Genomic DNA, 17,651 nt, shown 5'->3' with positions numbered 1-17,651 from the left:
GAAAAACTTCACTCCTATTTCCACAAGGAAAGAAAACCTGGAAATTTAGTGGATGAATGTGTTTATCACAAAATTCTGCTGGTCTCTTTTTTTCCTGTGTATGTTTCAGCTGGATGACATTTTTGAGTCTTTACTTGTAGCGTTAGTACTGAGTATGTAGGTCTTCACAAAACAAAATCTGAAACCCAACTAGCTTTATCCTGTGAAAAAGCTTCCACTGCTCAGTAACAAGCCGGAAACTGCAATAAAAAAACCCAACAGATTTTTGGATTCTAATTTGAAAACACTTTTTCATTGATCCTATGGAAGAAAAGAACAGCACAGAATTTTAAAATCTGTACTGCAGCTCTCGCTATAAACTCTAGCAGGGTTGCTTTACTATCTGAGATGCATGTTTGAGTGTGTATAATTGCATAGATTAAACCCAGAGGCTATCAGTTTCCCTGTGTCTAATAAACATGATCTGTGCAGAACTGATTTTTCTTGGCCAGTTTCAAGATGAAAACACACTTTTATCTGTTTTTTCTGAAGTGTTTGTTGAGGTCATTTCACATACTGCAGCAGGAGAGGTGAATATTCAGTGTTTTCATGAGATAGACAAGAGGAAAGATGATAAAATGCCACTCAAATGAGTTGGCCTGCACCAAATGAATCCAATCTTAATGAAGAAATGAGACTGGAATAAAACATATGGGCAAGAAAGGCAAGGCACAAGCACAAAGCCTAATTTTTTTCATAAGCCCCATGTAGCACTTCATCTTTCATCTTCCCCTTTGGACGTTATTCTGGAATGCGCGCCACGCTCCCATCAGGTGTTGAAATGTTGGGGTGGAGGCAACTTGGATCCTTTTATCTTTTATTTATTTATTTATTTTCTCCCTTTTTAATACTCCTCTGAGTCCCTCTGTATTGTTCCTTGCCCTTCAGCTGCACAGAGACGAAATGCAGATGAAGAAGCCAAACAGGGTGACTCTGTACAGGTTACCTGAGCGATGGCTAGGTGGTAGGCTCTTCCGCCGGTCGTCTAGGGCATGCGTCCTACAGAACCTCCAGTGAAATCGGTCTTATCAGTCAATTGGGTTTGTTCCTCCTTCTGACTAATTGTCCCAGCCAGCAGAAAAGACACTACAATAACACGGGATCTTGAACAATATAACCCTATTGTTACTTAATGATGTATTGTAAAGGCTGTAAAGAGTGTCTAACATTGATCCAGAGCATGGATTTACACAAACTTTCAACTTTCAACATTTTTTTGCAATGCTTTTTGCCCTACCATTTATTTGAAGGTATCAAACGTTATCTATTCCCTTAATAAACATCTGAAATACAGAATTTGGCAAACTTGGTGAGACGTTTGCTGCATCCACACTGACCCATTTTCCAGCTAGTCTCTGACTGAAACACTAGAAAGAATCCAAAAAAAGCAAAAGGAAAGTTTCTCTCTGCTGTGGACTGACATTTCTAAGAGCTGCTAGAAGGAAGCCCTGCCTCTGATAGTTCACGTAGCTTTTCTTTTTATGTCAGAAATTCAGATGTAGACATTCCATAGAAAAAAACCTATGCTATTAACATGTTGAGTTGTTAAATTAACGTTCATTCCAAATCCCATTTTTAATATGAGGAATTGTCTCCAGTGAGAAAGGCGCTTCATTTGAAACTTTATAAATACATTCTGCCTTTTTACTTCATTGTGAGCTTGATTAAGTGAGGCTGTGTTTGTTACTTGATTTTGAACCTATTGCTTAATCTGTTTTTTTAAAAGTGCTTGGACTACATTAGCATCTCAGCTACCTAAATAATTATTTTAATTTTGTGACCATATGGCAGAAAGGGAGCGTTAGCGCATGTTTTCGATATCTATAGTTATTGATATATGTAAACCTGTAAGGAGGGGTGGGAAACCAGTTATTTAAAGTGACCTAGGGCACCTTTTTCAGATAAGTCTGTGCTGACAGACTGGAGCGAAAAGAATCATTCTAGGCAATTTTCAGCAATGTATAAAGAGCTGAAGATTCTAACAGCTCTGTTATAAATACATAATTGACTTTTCTTTAGATTATTTTCTGGATGAATACTGTAGAAAAATGAGGAAGCACATCAAGATAAGTTTTAATGATGAAGATTTTCCGCTTGTTCACACATGCTAAATAAGCTTTAAGCATCGAGGATGTAAATACAAGCGTTCGTTGTGGCATCCTACAGATCAAAATAACTGCACTTAGATCTTTGTGATAATATAGCGTGCATAATATCTTCTTCCTCAGATGACCATGTGTTAGCTTAATCTATTTACCACTGTTTGATTACACAGCATATAGTACCAGTAGTAATTTTGCCCAAGCAGGGATAAGTTAAGATTATTATAATGGATTTTTCAGCTCTTGAGTACTTGGTTTCTCTATTAACAGGGTTTTTATTAGGGGAGCTACGGATAGATATGATGACCTAGGAGAGCATCAGGATTTCTATTTACCTCTGAATTCATCTTGCTTCCCTATCTACTAACAGAAGCTACTAGGAAAAAAATAGATCACTATCAGCTAGTTAATTGGAAATATAATATAGGTAGAAACAGAATAGAGATGTTTAAAAGTTGCATACATACATTTTAATAAAAATATATTTTAACTTTTAAGCCCAATACTTTTTAATTGATATTGTATAAATTTAATAACAATATTTTTATAGCACGGAAACCTTAGGCGTAACTTTCTTATCAGTAAGCAGCAAATGTGGTGAGCTGGCCGTGACTCTTTGATTGTTTTAATTCAAAAAACTAAAAAAATCATCTCATTTGTAAATATTACTGAAGAGGTTCCTAAAACATGGCAGTAAATTTTCCTCTTTGCTCTTACAGCTTGAGCCATCAGTAGGGTTAAAAAGAGAAGTGGTTGTCTAGCAACACTGACATCTTTATTCCTTGTTTTGATAGTACCAACCTAACAGCATCTGCAACTAATGGGAACACAGAGGTTGGAGTTCTTTCTATGGCTCCATATATGAAGCAAAATGCAATTTTAGTTGTAGGCAAGAACCTAAATATGACCTTTGTTTCAAAAAGATAGTGTTGTCATTTTTAAAACCACTTAGTAATGCACATTTACAGTAATTTTTAAGAAGTGATTTTAAAAAATTATATTCCTCAGAACTGATTCCTTGCTGTAGATTGAATAATTTAAATTCATAAATTACAGTATATAACCTTTGGATTCATTTATCTATCACTAAAAAACATATGATATTTTCAGCTCTTTTTTTGTTGTTTTTTTTTATCAACTTACAACTAGATTTATATGATGATGTTTTCTGCTGAATTAATTAATTTGCACTTCCTTTCCTCAGTAGTCTGAGGTGTCTAGTGACAAAATTTCTTTAAAGCAGAGGAAGAGTAGGCTGACAGCATAAGGGAGGAGATGGCTGAGCTTGGGAAATGGATGATTTCAAGATATTCAGCGTAAACAAAAGACATTCTTAAATGTGGAGAGGGTTCAGAGAATAAGACAAGACTGCAGAAAGATGGTGCATCAAAAGAGAACCTGGCAGATGCAGTCAAAATCTAAGAGGAAGCAAAAAGAGGTAGAGAAGGTCTGGAAACAGGAATGTAGTTCTGAATTGGATTCAGATGTGAATTCAGGTGTGGAAGATGTAGTTAATGAGGTCCTCTGTGACTAAGTTAATAGCTTATTGCTGTTAGGCTTGCAAAGGCAGGACGTCAGTGAAATGCTACTAGTAATGCTGCTCCCAGGAAGGCTGAATGCAGTGGTTTTGTTTGTTAATGGGTAGTTTTGTGTTTGTACAGAAAAGGACTGTAACTTGCAGGATAGAGGTGAATTTTTTCAGAGGTAGTGGAGCGGTAGTGGAGTTTTCTTTAAACCAAGTATTTCTAAATCAATATATTTGATTTTGAATTATAGAATTTTGAAAACAAACAAACCAAAAACACCCAAACACACAAGAACTAGGATATTGGATTTGATTTAAAGTTCTCCTGGCTCAGCATCCTGCTCGTGACAGCAACCCGTGAAGGTAAGAAACATTATACGTATAGAAAAACTTGCCTTCGGTACAGCTTTCTCGCTTCTGGGAAGTAGTTTTAGAACGTCTCAAATCAGAGGCTGGATGTGAATCATTGTTTTCATGGGTACTGTTGGATATGTTTTCCATTAATTCCTCTCTCCATTTTGGATCAATTTATACCTTGGGTCGTGGTGCTATCTGAACAGGGAGCTGCAAAATAGTCTTGTTTTGTACTCTTTTTGTGCTTGTTTGAGCCAGCTGCCTCATAACAACACTGATTGCCTACATATCTTGTATGATGAGAAATAGTAAATATTAATTTCCCACTCACTTTCTCTGTTTTATTAATGATTTTATAGCTTTCTGTGATAGTTCTTCTCAGTCATTAACTCCTTGAGAAATGCCTCTCTTGGGAGGCAAGCCCATTGCCATGAAGCCAAGGATAGCTGCCTGCCTCAGCCCAGCAGGTAGGGCATGGTGCAGGCATCCATTTACACTGGGTCCAGGGAACAGATGGCCAAGGAATGTGACTGTGGGGAACCTTTAAAAAATGGAAATTACAACCTGGGACATGATTTATCCCATGAATGGTGAGCAAGATAATCAGAAGTACTTTATACCTCATTAAGAGGACTTGTTACCTGCAATTGCTAACATTATGAGAAGTCTTGGAGTAGTGCAAGGTTTTTAATAACTCTCTTATAAGAAAAAGAAATCTCTCCTCTTTCTGAAGATAACATTGGTGCTCACTGATTTTCTGAGGTATTCCATTTAAGTCTCCCAGAAATTTTTGTAAATCTTAGGCAAATATTATCGGCCCTAGATAGATTTTTTTTTCAATGATCTGAATTCTTTTAGAATATTCTTTCCAAGATATGTGTTAATACAGTGGATTCTCATCCGAAGCTGAGAGAGTCAATGTCATATCTCTTATACTTTGAGAATGTACATGTGATTATCACAGAAAACCACTAAGTGTGAGCATGACCGAAAAGTCGAAATATTGGAGTGTAATATCAGAAATGTATAAGTTGAGCAGCCTTGGTACATTTAATTATGCGTCTGATGAAAGTTTCACGGAACAGTTATCTCTCCTATTTTTGCTGTCCTTTTATTAAAGATTTAACAGAGGAGATACAAATACGTAGTTGTACCGTATTTGCACTCTTTGCTGGAGTCCATAGCTATATGGACAGCACTAAGTAATCTGTTGTAAGTGGTCTCCTGGTCCCAGGGCTTTCAGATGACACTGTGTACACAGCTGCTTTCTCTCATCTGCGGGTGGGCTAATCAGACACTCCGAGCTGGTGTTTCATCTTTTGGAGACAGGAAAATGTTGAGGTCCTGCTTGCGCATGGTTATGGAGAAACGTAGCACATTTAGACATGACTGAAGTTCCCTTGCAGAAGTTTTCTCTGCAGTTTCAACAGGATCAGATTTGAGCAAGAAGGGGCTAACCCTCCACCCCACCCCAGACCATAGCGATGGGTCAGGCTTTAGGAACTTGGAAGCAAATGGGATGAGGGAGAGTAAAATAACTCAGGGCAGGACTGAAGATGTAAGATGATGTTTAAGGAATGAGATGGGACCCAAAACGGTGGGAGTTCGAGGAAGGGGGTCTTCCTTTGTTTCCCTTCCTGGAGATCTGCTCGCTGGCCCCATCGCTTGGGTGGGTCATTGTCCTGAGAGTAACAGGACCTGGCTCACCCCTCCGCCAGAGCAGCCCATATACTCTTTGGGTCTGTCTGTGGCTTTACTAGTACTTGTAAATAATGAATAATAGCAGTACTTCCCTACCGACTCCTTATATGAATAGGTCAATTTTAAGCTCCAAAATGTGCCAAAATGAGTGTGATTAGGCTGATACAAACCTTGCAATGGAACGGGACAAGAAATGTAGTGAGGTTTCACAAGTGGTTGAATGGTGGTGGTCCCAACACCTGGTCTTAAGAGCAAAAATTTTTAACTTACGTAGCTATAATAGGTGTAGCACCATATTTTTTACACAATTTTGAATTGAAGAAGTACATTACAAGGAAATACAGTCAGCATCAACAAAGCAAGCATAGGTGCTCACTGCAGGGTGAAATAAAACAAGAAAAAAGTCTGAAATCCTGAAATATTTTCTCTAGAGATCAATGGATCTTTTCCTTCCCTTCTATCACCTTGCCATCTCACAGTCATTTTTCCCTTGCTCTTAGTTGTTTAAGCTTGTACTGGTTAGAACTAGGACTTCATTCATCGCTGTAGGAATTGTGGCTCTTCGAACGAAAGCTTGCTTTTCAGTTTCTGCTAATGCATTTACTTTTCACACATTCAGATCATTGGGTTATTCTGTTGTATAGAGCCCATTGCAAGGGTTTTTCTTCATGTTTCAGAATAATATTGCCAGCTTATACCTTAAGGAAGTTAGAGTTTGGAGGGCTGTAGGTTAGAGCAAGGGTTTAACTGGTGTCATTTCAGCAATGTTTATTATACTCATCTTTGAGCAAGCAAATTTATTTATTCTTCTGAGCACTTCTTTGACTCTGGAATCGTCACTGCGTATTAAGGCTACTGTGACCGGTCATATTTAAGTGAACGCCTGTCCCATATGACCTCTAGAACTATATTGTAACACAATAATTGGCATATCAGAGCACGGTCTCCACAGCTCACTACAAATTAGCAAAGGTCTGCTAAATGTGTCAGTGCCACTGTAGGATGCCTTGTTGCCTGAATTTTCTCCAGACTAGTTTTAAACTTCCCATACACTGAGAATTATGTTGTTCTTCCTGTAAGATCATTCATTTCACGGTGGTGTTCTTATTGCCCCACTGGGTAACAGTCTTGGGCTCAGTATTTAAAACTTTTACTAAACCTGTATCCCACACATCAGTATATTGCAGACATAGGCGTGTGTAATCCATCTTCTGGCTTCATTGTTAATACGCTTTCAGGTGTCTGCAGACTGTTATGTCTTCCCATCCTGTCTCCATTTGCAGCTAGCCAGCTTAATAAATATTTAATTATATAAATTTCCCATCATAAATCAGTTCTTCCATGCTCTGAGCTGTTCTGCTGGTCTTTTCTTAACTCACTGCAATTTGTCAGTATTACAGCTAACATTATGTCCTGCACTGAATTCATTCTTTATAGTGTGCTCACACTAAAAACCGTCTAAAGGTCAGGCAATTATCATTTCTGCACTCAATGATGCGTTGTCTTCATGGATTTTAGTCTGAAGCTGGACTAAGCCTGTGCTGGGTTTTGGTATTGCTGCAACATGGGAGTGTCAATCTCCCACGCTTCTCTTTTGTTGTTAGTGTTTCCCAGATTTCTTCCACTCAGTGAATAGCCAGCCACATGTGGATTTCTGTCTCCCTAGGTGTTTTTTATGTGCATTTTTCTAAACTGAAATTCATGCTGTCATTTTCTGCCCACTAATGCCTCTGGCTCTGCCACTAACGTTTCTAGCTCTAACTGATGTTCACAACTCTTTCTGATTTAGTATTGTCTGCAAATTGCACCAGAGCATTATAAAGATATTAAAAGAAAGGCAGAGCTCATTAAAGGATTCTAGAAGTCATCTTCCCCAAAACTGAAAGTGTTCTCATCAACCATCTTGTCTGCTGTCTCCAGAGGTTATCATACTTTGCCATATCAGAAATCAAAGCTCATGCTTAAAAAGAATAATAATCTTCTCTTTCTGATCGGTGTCTTATTTCTTTTTTTTTAAGTATTCTTCCCTGCTCTTTAAAATACAAAATTGAATAAATTTGTGGTGTGTATAAGAAAGCCTGGCAAGAGATTTGTCTCATTGCAAAACTAAGGCTAGAAGTCAGCTTATTTAAAGGGATCTGCTTATTAAAATGGAAATGGGAGAATTCTTCAACAGGAAGAGGAAAAAATGAAGCCTCTTAAGTCCTTCACGCTCAGAAAACTATAATGTGTTGTCCTGAGACATGTTTTGGAGAACTGCACTACTCCTCAGTGCTATTCCTGTACAGTTCTAGTAATTTGGCTAGATTTCCCTGGCTGCCCTCCCAGGTGTCATAGGAAAAGAAAATAGAGAATGAGAGATTGCGAGACTTCTCAGCTTGGTGCTTTGAGTGAGAGTACGGCACGTGGCGGGTGGAAGTCAGCTGACTTGATCAGGCTTTGTGCTCCCAAGTCGAGCAGGTTGGCCCTGTCTGCTGTGGTGATCTGTAATTTACTGCAAAGACACTCTGGATGTACCAGGCGCCCCCGCTGACGAGACCCTCTAGCCGTGACAAATGGAAGCTGGTTACTGCCTCTTTGGATGGGGCACTGAATGCTGTTATCTGGAGAGGATTATGGTAATAATGCCAAGGAATAATAGCAAGGAACAAAAGGAGCAGTGGGCAGCCTTGCCACCCCACTTGAAATATCTCTGCCTGTTCCAAGTCAGTACATTTCGACTCCCTGAGGGCAACTGCACACGCTTTTGTTAGGAGAGCGAGGTACGTCAAAGAGCACCTGGCACCGTAAGCTCTCCCAAAGCTAAATCTCTTGCCTACATGCCAGTTTGCCACATGGCTCAAATGATAACTGGAAAAGGTGAGAGAGAAGCCACAGGCTTGCGGAGTGGCTGCTCTAACACGGACACATGGTAACACAGTGAGGAAGCTGGCGTAATCAGATGAATTACCACGGCCTCCCGCAAGAAATCCGAGATGATGGAAGGGATCCAGACTTGGGGACAGAGGCAGCTGTGAACAAATGCTTCCAATTTTCAGTGCGTCACTGGAGACACAAACTGCATCCAACAGTAAAAGGATCAGTCTTAAAGGAAATTTCTTTATAACAACAAAAGGCAGCCTAAGTCCTCTGTTCCGGCTTACAGCCATGCTTTACTGCCAGGCTAAGCGAGAGGTTTGTGGATTCACAAAAAATACCCAGTGTCTTTTAATATACAGTACATGTCGCATAAAACTCCAAATGTATTATCCACCATTAGAAGAAATCACAAATTAAGACTCTGCTATTCTGATGTGGAATTTCGTACCCTACAGTAAGCTGAAACAAGATCAGATATAGTGGGAAACGGAAAAAACAGAGACACCCTTCCATGACCCTTCAGGATGCCCTCTGCTAGAACATGGTCTGCTCTTTAATTGTTTACTTACTATTTTTTATTTCTTTGGGTTCTCCTGCTGCCTCCTCTACCTTTGCAAGGTCATTTCTAACAAAGGGCTAGCACGGAGCCAATGGAACAGCTTGCGCAGTTATTGCTACCGAGGCGTTTTAATTCTTGGACTTTCCCCCTTTCCTGGGGCAGCCATTTAAGAGACAGGTCTCCCACCAGGTGCACAAAATGCTCTTCCAAAGAAATGGGAGCTAATTGCTATCATTTTGCTTCTGAACCTCAGGGCCTGGGAGCCAACCGTGGTCTGTAAGACCAATAGCTTGAAAAACCACAGTACGGTGGGCAGTTTGCTTTGATATGTGCAGGAATTAGGAACAAGCTTAATGAAAGAAGTGTTCATGAGGTCTAATTTCTCTAGTTTTAGTTTAAATATTGTTTAAGCTGCTGCCACGAAGGAAGTAGGAAGCTGCTCATTAAGGAAGCAGATGTAAGAAAATATTCCTGTAGTTTGAAATCGGTCCCCTGTGGTTTAAGACAGTGGATCTGCTTTTCATAAATACGCTCCTAGGTCTTAATGCAATGTTTGCTCTAAGTGGAAGAGAAGTGATGTTCTCATTGGTTTCTGAGTATGGTCTCAACTTCTTAACTTTTTGGAGTTCCTTCACCGTCACAGCTTTTTGCCAAAATAGGATGATACCTTTGTTAGGCCACTGTCATACTCCTTTGGGAAAGAATGGCTGTAGCCTTAAACAGACCTAGCACCAAGAGCTCATCTTGTATTTGGAATCTCGGAAGCATTGTGGATTTTTGTAGGATTGTTATTTCTTAGTTATTGTTAAACAGCCTGAGAGTATATACATTAAGGATGAAGCTGCAATGGCCAGTCTGAAAGAAATAACAGAAATATAACATGAAATTCTCTGTTCGTACTTTGGAATAAAAAGGTAGAGTGAGAAGTTTTACTAGAACTTTTATGATTAAATCTAACAAGATTAGTTCAGACTCCTTTTGAAGTTTGCTTTGTCTTCAGTGTTGCAGTAGGCTGGATGTGATGTACAGGTAAACATGAATATCTTTCAGTATAGTTTTACAATGCTAAACTTATCCCCCCAAAGTCTGTGCTACTCTAAACCTCTGGTGCATTATTGCTGACCTTTGTTTAGAATTAAATAAACCAGCTTGTACTATAAAGCACAACGTTGGCTTTTAACTTGGATGTCCAGTGAAATGTAACACAACTCTTCAGAGAGGGGAGGTGACCTGCTATGAGATATTTATTGACTGGCACGAACAAATTCTGCTTCCCTCCCATTCTGCTTGGAGGCGTTCTCTCTGTTGATGTATGCAGGAAAGCAAGCAAGAAAGGCTACACTGTGTAAGTTTATTCACTAAGTAAGTATCCAGTTCTATGGAGTTGGCAGAAACATCAGACTAGCAAGTCATCTTCTTTCCGCGTCCTTTTCTAACACCACTTTCAGTGTTACCTTGTGTGTTCACACGGTCCTTATAGGAAATAAAGCCATGAAAACTAAACAGCCCTTGTCTCCTCCTCAGCAGCCTTGGGAGTTCTTTGCCATTTCATAGCACAGTCCTGATGCTCTCCTGAGCTCTGCAGAGAGGTTTACATAAGATGTAAAAACGTATAAAGGGGAAAAAGTTATCATTCCTTTCCTTCTCCCTCCCCCCATTTTCTTTTGTTCTGTTAGCAGTTTCCCCTAAATCTCACCCTTTTAAAGAAGCTAATTACTGCTCTTCCCTGGCATGCATTAGCATTATGCTGTTGTCAGTCTGTCAGGTGCACTTAGTCAGGGTTTAATAGGCTTGCAGTGAGCTGCAATTAAACTCTGGAATTAACATTTAAAGAGTGTTTACATGACTTCCTCTTTCCTTCCTCCCCCGCAGCAGTTTGCTTAAAGATGCAAGCAGTTTTCTGGTTTGTTTTAATTGTTATGTAAGGAAAGTACTGAAGAAATTCATGAAGTTGACTTTCATTTAAAAATTGTTATATTTTTTTGCAGCTCTTGGTAAACATTACAGTGCTATTTTTCAAAAGAAAAATCATAGCAATTTAAAACCATGTGGTCTAATGCAACCCTTGTAACCGTACTAATAAATATCACCAGTGAAAAAGGAGAGGCACTGTTGCTCGCACTGAAGCGGTTTTGTTTTCCCCTACGTCCTCAGCAGAGCGAGAGACTCCCTGGCCTGTTCTTCAGGCCCAGAGGCAGAGGAGACTTGCATGTGCATGAATTACTGCTTTCTCTGTAGCCCCATGACCATCTTCTTTGCTGCCTGCAGGTCTCAGCACTTCCCTTGGACGCTCAGAAACTGGGAAGGAATAAGATGGACGCATGGACTCTCAAAAAGTTCAGAGACACATTGATTGTTTGTACGGCTTTAGAGACTCTTTGTGCAGATGAGGATGTGCTTCCTCCCCAGTCAGGAGGGATCCTTTGTGCCGGATCAGTCCAGGCAGGGTCCTTTTGGCTTTCACTTAGGCCGGCTCTCCTTCCTCAGCTGGCCGACAGCTCTTCCAAAAGGCCTCTAGGCTCAGGAAAGCCCCGCGCTCCTACCTGTTGTGCAGAAGTCACCTGCGGGCTGAAAGGGCCTTTGGAACTAAACGATAGATGCACGTTTGGCGCTGTGAATCTGCATAGAGCGCTGGTGGGAAGCCTCGTAGTAACGGCTACCGAGGGCTGAGTTTTGGGGAGTCAAAATCCTCAGTGGGGAAAAATTAAAATCACGTTAGACCTGTGTCAGTGCCCTGCCAGCTATATTATTTTACTACAGCTGAGGATAAGCACTAGAGCGTGGGGGTTGTTTTTTCAGCTTAGGCAGTGGATGCAAAAGAAGAATCCGTTTCCTTTCTTGTACAAGATGACTTTCCAATTTAGCTCTGAAGTGTTTCTCAGATATTCCTGCTTTTCAAACAAAGCACCCAAGTTTGAGCTCCCACATTTGGCGAGTTTACTGCTGCATTGTACGTTGTCATTTATTTGTTAATGATTATTATCTATGTCGCCTTTATGTAATCCTTTTGTGACTCCCTACTTTTGCTTGTGAAAAGTGAGGGCAGCAGTACCTCGGCTTGAGAATTTTCAGGCAAGTTTTGTACCACAAAGCTGTGCGGATTAATGGTCCTCAGGTGACACAGGTCCCAACGGTTCCCCTTATTTCCATGTGCAGAGATTATATCTGCTCCAACCTAAATTCCCTTTTAATTAAGAAGCCATTAATCTCTTTATTTTATTACTTGCAAAACTATAGGTTGGTAGTTGAGTGAATTGTGAAGGTTTTAATTTAAGAGAGCTGGTATTTTTTTGTCCTTCAATATAAAATTAAATTTTCTTTTAGGTAGGCATGCAGGAACTTTATGGAACTAAACCTTGAACTCCACATAATTCACAGATCAACACTAATGCAGCCACATTACTGCTAATTGTTGCCTAAACCCATCAGCCACAAGTGATGAGACTAAACCAATGTTCACCTTCAGTTCCCCTTCCTCTGTTTCTCCGTAACTTCAAAACTTGTCCTATTTCTCTCTCAGCACAGCTCTTATCAGAAGAGTTTATAATGGTATCTAATGATGAATTCTATTGAACTGGTGGGAAACTACTAGCTTTGAAAGCCATTCTAATGGTGCGGCAGAACCAGTGTTTGGACAGATGAAACGAATCCTAAATTGAAACAGAGGATTTTAAAATAATGTGACTGGGGCGGGGTTTTTCTCACCATAGGATGGGGTCAAAACACAAACATTTGTAGGTGTCAAAGCCCTTCGTGCTCCACCATTAGTGTTAATAACAGTAGCTGATCCATGAAAGTTTTTGCTGTCCAGCTGGTGATCGGTCTCCGTTGGCTAGTTTTTGCCTAGGCTGTGTAAATTATGCCATTTATATCAGTATTTGACATTACACAGATCTTTCAATTCAGTTTTTTAATGGCTTCATCTCTCCAGTCATTTCAATTTCCTACACTATAGTGGAGTCTGAAGGAAACGACTTGTTTTGCAATATCAAAAGCTGACACTTGGAGCAGGAAATGCTCAGAATAAAATAATCTGCGTGAGAGGCGTAAGGGTTATTTAGCCAGTATCGCCCCACCCTGAAGACAGTGTTCTTGTAACACAGGGACATTTTCATTTCTAATCTACTATGTTGGGGGGGGGGGGGGGGAGGAGGGGGAAGACATTTTCTTCATATCTAGGGCTCTTTGGGCCCTTGACTCGTGTGTTACTGGTGTGTAACAGCAGAGGAGAGTTCCTTTTCCTGTCCTTAGCACGGTCTCATCCAAGGCATCGCAGCTATGTAGCTGTCCTAGCAGCAACAGTAAAACACAGACTGCAAGTGCTGTGTACGTGAGTCACACTAATGCCAGACACTGTACAATTTGGCTGGAAAAAATGACTGAAGAATGCTTTATTTTAGGTGAAATACTCTGTCTTACTCCTTAACTTGAGGACACAATATCAGGTTACAGGGCAAATATGCTTTAGGATGGGTGGTGTTGCAAGAAGAAATTGAGAACTTTGAAGACACGGTGCTGTAGGCCAGATGGATTTAAAAAGTAAAAACAACCCACCACACAAATCACTCACGAGAAAATGATCCTATCATGATGTTATGCTAATCTTTGAGTAATTCCACTTTGCTGAGACAGGAGAGATGCATCTTTTTATTTGTTTTCTACCTCATAAAAGATGTAAGGTTTATGGTATTGGAAATCTAATGGTACCTCTCTATTCAAGAGCAATATGTAATAGCAATGACAGCAGGTCTACACTGCCCTATTTATGTTGTTAAGCTTTGAGATGGAAGCTAGCGATCTAGCAGGACTGAGCTTTGCAGTTTTCAGTATGGTACTCTGCATATCTTTGGGAAGTCCCATGAATATTGCCATGTACGGTCCTGCCAATAGACAATTGCTTTCAGTAGACATGGGACCAAATTAGCTGCTGAAGTCTTGGCAGAGGACACCCCTCCGTGTGAGCAAAGTTGCTAACCCAGCTGTACCCAGGCTGGAGGATGAACGAGTGCAGATTAGCACTTTCTGGCTTAGAAGTCCTTTTGCAGAGTACTCTTACTAGGCCTGAGCTCTGATTAAGACCAGTAGGGAAAAGTTCAGTAGAACTAATTGGCAAAGATACCAGCTTCACCTCTATGCTGAAGGCTCACCAGGCCCTAAACCATTCCTTGCACTACCAGGAGTTTGGATTGGGACTGAGGAAGAATTTTCATGGTACTGAGTCGTTATAGATCCAAGGGCAAGAACTTCAAAGGTGTTTGGTGAACAGGTTTGCTTTCATCTCGTGTGTCCAGTAAAGGAGCGTTTCAAAGAAACGAACAAAGTTTTCTGAAATTGCTGCATGTTCTTTGCTCCTTGCAGAGACTCAGACTAGTTTCTCAGAATAGATGTATCAGTTATCTTTTTACACTAAATGAGCTCCCCATTGAAAGGGAGGGAAGCTGGGCTGAAATTAGAGTGGTAGGCTGAGATCGAGTCTCTTCAGCAGCTAATGTTTTACACCTATAGCTATAGAAGTCATACTGTGAAGGGTCTTTTGATGTTAGTGATAATCTGTGTTCATTTTTAAAAAAGTCTGCCTTTGTGCAGTTAACATTTCAAAATGAAAGATTGTCAGAAGTGTTGAAAGCTAGTTTTGCTGTGAGCATTTTTCTTCCAACACTAGACAGAAAAGGCATAAACCTGTTGCGGAGTTTGTTTAACTAATATTCCAGGATGCCGTGGATTTGTTACTCAGATGATCTGAAATATTAAAATATTCCAGTTTCTTATTGATCTAATAAGAGGAGACTACAGCCCTTTGGAGGGTGTTTAGACACATTTGTAGCGGTAGGAAAGGTACCTGGGATGATCGGAAATGCTAGCTGCCTGCAGCCGGTCTCACTGCACTACTGAGCTACCAGTCTGAGAATGGGTAAGGCATGAAAATGTGAGATGATTAACAGCATGAAGGATTTGTATTGGTATATTGGACTTAAATTATCTTACATCTTGGCACACTTTTACTAAGTGAAATATCGGTGTTTGTCCCTAAAGAGTTACATCAATGTAAAGAATAGCCTGCATATTACGGAGAAGTCATTAACCGTGCAGGTTTCTCTGTTCACTGCATTATCTCTTCAGCAATGCAAATCTTAACCTATGCTAATGTGATAATGGAGAAATTGAGCCCAAGGATGTAGGCAAAAGCAAGTAATTATGCAGTAAACCCCCTTCTCATCAGCAAACCAGGACTGTGATCTCTTAGGAAGAAGAAAGGAGTTGGACTAATGAAGTCAGACATGGAATAATAGTGGTTTCCTTTTGGATTTTGCAAGGAAGTAATGCATCATCTTGTGGACGGTTTCTCCCCTCCCCCCTTCTCTCTTTTGAAATACCACAAATTTTTAAAGGAACTTTATGAAAAAACATTTAGAGATGAGTTTGTTGATGACTGAAACACGTTGAAACAGAACGACCGTGTATGTTGATATGATGTAAAAGATGATTCTGTTTTTTCACCAGTATAAACTCTTTTCTTTACGTGCAGCTCTCTGATAAATTTTTTAGCAGGTGAATTGCATTAATTATATTTCAGAAATGAAAATTAGATTTATAGTATTCACACACTTTCACTTTTAATAAAACCTCTATATTGATGTACTAGCAATAACTCTTGGAGCTATGAGATATATAGGAGTTAATAAAAAGCCTATCAATTTTAATTCAAAATGACAGAATAGCTCCTGATTTTATTATGGTGTAAAACCATGATGTTCTCTGATATGATATTCCCACCCTGAAGAATGTCCTAATTTAATCATAATTCCTTTATATTTCTAGCGATTAAATAACATCCCTTTACTTACAGATAGAACATTTTATGTACCAGATTTTCATTGTTTTCTGTCTCCTTCTGAGCAGTTGCAAACAGTTACAGTGCAATAGGGTGAGGCCTGGTGGTTCACTGAAGCTGGAATATTTTAACAAGAAGCAAAGGTTTTTTCAAGAATACAATGTTTTAGAATAGTATATGGTGTATACCATAAATCAAAGTACTTGCATTAGGTAGAGGAAGATGCTTTTCTGTTATGTTTGAAGAACCTGTGAGTTCTTAATTTGAAAAACTGGAATTCTACCCCAATGACAATAAAATTCTTACTATTAGCATTGAAAAGGGACCATGATAACAGGCCTCAGAACTTGTGACACTGTCGGAATGCAAACATTTTTAACATTTTTGTAGGTTTTTATCATTTCCTCTGAGCGCATACCATTCAACTCAGAGGACTATAGCACCTCTATCTACAAGAGGAAGACCAAAAGAAATATTCCAGTGCCTTTTTTAAAAAAACTTTTAAATAGTTGTGAATTTCTTTCTGCAAAATGTGTAGTACCAACTGAATGCTGGTCATCATCATGGAGCATTATAAAGATTTTACCAGTGCTTCTCTGAGGGCACCTGAGCAACTCACCTTGGCCTTCATCGCTCTTGAATAATGCAACCGTGTTGAGCACATACCAATGAAGTCTCTGTGCTATATGTTTCTGTAGTCTATGCATGGAAGAGATTAAGCACAGGCCAATTGTAGGACAAGTGCAACGTTGTTTCTGTATCCTTTTAAGCCAAATGTGGAAAAAAAATATTTTCAATTATTATTTCCTCCATGAAATGGAGAAATGAATGTATTTATGGGTAAGGATCCAGGAAAATGCTATAGAATTAAGCAAAGAGGACATAAAAATCCAAAAATCTTTTAGGGATTTAGGCTCCTCTCTGTGTAAGTGACACCTTATGTTTTGAGACTTACTGTAGAAGAAAGATGGGAAAAGGTCTGATGATTTCAATTTCTGATACTATTGAAAATCGTTTGGGTCATATGGCACTTAAAGGAAAACAAAAAGGCCGGAGGAGTGCGGAGCAGCAGCGATGAGCAGGTATCTCAGCAGCTGTGTAACTGCAGAAGCTTTATTCTTAAAAGGAGAATGGGATTTTTATGGTTTGCCATAAATCCATCTCAGAGAAGGCTTTTTCTATGGCCTGATGGAAGATTTTTGTTATCATTAGGTGCAAACATCGTGGTGGAAAAGATGCACCTTGGAAAGAGGACAATCGTTCGGAATACCTGTGAAGTCAGCTAGTGCGGTTGTCCTCTCAGTCTGTTGTTATACACCCTAATGGTCATGAAAAATAAATACATGACTGTTAGCTCTGCATAAATAGACCCTGAGCAGAGTAAACTGGAGTGGCCCTGGTGATTGCGATTTACCAGTTAAGCCTGTAATAATGTTTCAGTGCGAAGTCTGCTTGATAGAACTGTAATGGCTTCAAATTATATGCTTAGTAATGCCTTGGCAGTTTACTGCCAGCAAAATCGAAGACCGTGGGAACAGCAAGGTACGTGCTCAGGGCAGCTCTGTTGGAGAGCTAAAACTTAGAACAATAATTTGTTTTTCAGAAGCTTTACACTTGCTGTTGATACTGAAGGAAATGAGGATCCAGTTTGGCTTTCTGCTCTAATATTGAGCTGGTATT

General features: G+C 39.7%; 1 long non-coding RNA gene across 1 annotated transcript in view; it reads left to right on the top strand.

Moving 5' to 3' along the window:
- Positions 1-3,952: 3,952 nt before the first annotated feature.
- Positions 3,953-17,651, top strand: part of LOC135315636 (uncharacterized) — an 82,496-nt gene continuing 68,797 nt past the window's right edge. Inside the window, exon 1 of the long non-coding RNA XR_010375124.1 lies at positions 3,953-4,029. This is a non-coding gene — a long non-coding RNA (uncharacterized LOC135315636). The remainder of the gene's footprint in view (positions 4,030-17,651) is intronic.

This window comes from Phalacrocorax carbo, chromosome 13 (genome assembly GCF_963921805.1).
Source record: "Phalacrocorax carbo chromosome 13, bPhaCar2.1, whole genome shotgun sequence".
NCBI lineage: Eukaryota > Metazoa > Chordata > Aves > Suliformes > Phalacrocoracidae > Phalacrocorax > Phalacrocorax carbo.
This window is presented reverse-complemented; position numbering and strand designations above follow the sequence as displayed.